The sequence below is a fragment of the Aplysia californica genome, unplaced genomic scaffold (genome assembly GCF_000002075.1).
Source record: "Aplysia californica isolate F4 #8 unplaced genomic scaffold, AplCal3.0 scaffold00169, whole genome shotgun sequence".
In the NCBI taxonomy this organism is placed as follows: domain Eukaryota; kingdom Metazoa; phylum Mollusca; class Gastropoda; order Aplysiida; family Aplysiidae; genus Aplysia; species Aplysia californica.
Window position 1 is genome coordinate 720196 of NW_004797439.1, and position 1732 is coordinate 721927.

General features: G+C 35.7%; 1 protein-coding gene across 4 annotated transcripts in view; it reads left to right on the forward strand.

The window, feature by feature from the left end:
- The window catches only part of LOC101847421 (RYamide receptor), a 245911-nt gene that overhangs the window by 143148 nt on the left and 101031 nt on the right, over positions 1 to 1732 (forward strand). The window lies entirely within an intron of this gene.

Here is a 1732-nt window from a genome sequence, read left to right on the forward strand (position 1 = left end):
ATTCATATTATATAGTGTGCATAAAAATCAAGTAAATCAAGTGCTATTCTCAGAAAACATTTTTTTTTCAATAGAGGATCCATTCCTTTTCTAGAAGGCACAAACATTAACGAATAAGTCATGATGATTGGTAATTTTAGTATAACATTTCATTTTTTTAAAGATATAATATATTTATCAAAAGTCATACACCCCAAACTGAAACCTACCACACGTAATGTAAACAGTTCCACCTTTCTTATCATGACTTTGTATTTGTTTTTCCTCCTTCTCCGTTGCTTTCCTTCACGTCTTGATCTCTTTTCAAGAAAAATCCTGAGTTTCGCCCTTTGGCTACATTCTGTTGGGTGCAAGCAAGCCAAAGGTCAAAGGTCATGACATGTACAGCCTCATGATAAATTTGGCTCTGTTTTCGACAGCCATCCTGTGTTTTATTACCCCTGAAGAAGAAAAGGAGAAATAGGCATGCATACTTAATACAGAATGGATACTTAAGATATTTTCGGTGTAAAAGCTAGGGATGTAGAACGGTTCATGACACGCTCTTGTCTCTTTAGAGACAATAAAATCGACGAGAAATATCAAAGGCATTTTTTCCTCTGTGTTGATAAGGTTTTTTTTATTTATTATTATTTTTTTTATTGTTTTACCTGTGAAGGTAAAGGCATACCGTCGACCAGCTGATAAGAAGAACAAGGTCCAAAATTTTGATTTTTCAAAGAATTGTAATTTTTTTATCTGTAGCATCGGCTGCATGAGCTGGAAGAATATTTAGTAGAAGTTCAAAATCTGAATGCAAAAAAAAAAGAAAGCAAGAAAGAATACTTAATGTAAATATGTACAATAGTAAATGTTTGAAGAATAAACAGTTCTTTCCTCTCACCAGCAAAAACGTTCCTTTCTGGGCTTAGTTTGAGCAGGAGGGAGAAAATGCAACATGAGACTCTGAGACGTTGGTGTTTTCTTTACAGGAAAACATAATTAAAATTTCGTCTCTCCTGCACCTATGCTTTTTCGGCAAACCTGCGATTTAAAGATTAGTAACAAACCACTTTAGTCAAAGGAAAAAGAAGGGGTATATTTTGTGATAAAAAGAGAGAAATGCATCTCTTTATTTTAAAAAATGAATTAAAAGATCTGATTTAAAAATCGCCAAAAGGGTAAGAAAGACACAAACATTATTTTAAAAATATGAAAACGAAAGAAATAAAGAGAATGACACAAACCAAAACATACTCGTAAATTTCTGCTATTCAGTCATGGTTAGAAAAAAAGAACGGAAAAATTACAACAACAAAAAAAACAGAAAAAAAGGGAATAGACATCAGGGAAGGGTGTGAAATCCCCCCAAATCCTTTAAACTATTCTTGGCTTTCTCAAAGCAGATGAATAGCCACAAGGAGCGAACGGTACTGGCATAGCTGAATCAGAGATGTCTATAAAGTGTTTAAGTAAGACGGTGGCTTGAATAGGTCCGTATGGGCTAACGTATCTCGCATTCTGAGACAACGTGAGTAGTGAACCGTGAGTGCACACGCTTGCATTCACTGGGGGATCGAAGAAAGTGCGTTGGTGGGATTGTGATATCGCCTTCAGGTTGCTTTTTTATCGTCAATTTCCTCAGCCAATTCCATCCACTTGAATGGTAGCACTCCCAGCCATCTATCCGCCTTTCGGGTCTCAAGTCTTTGGAAATAAATAGCTCTGTCTGGGTCGACTAACTCTATACGGT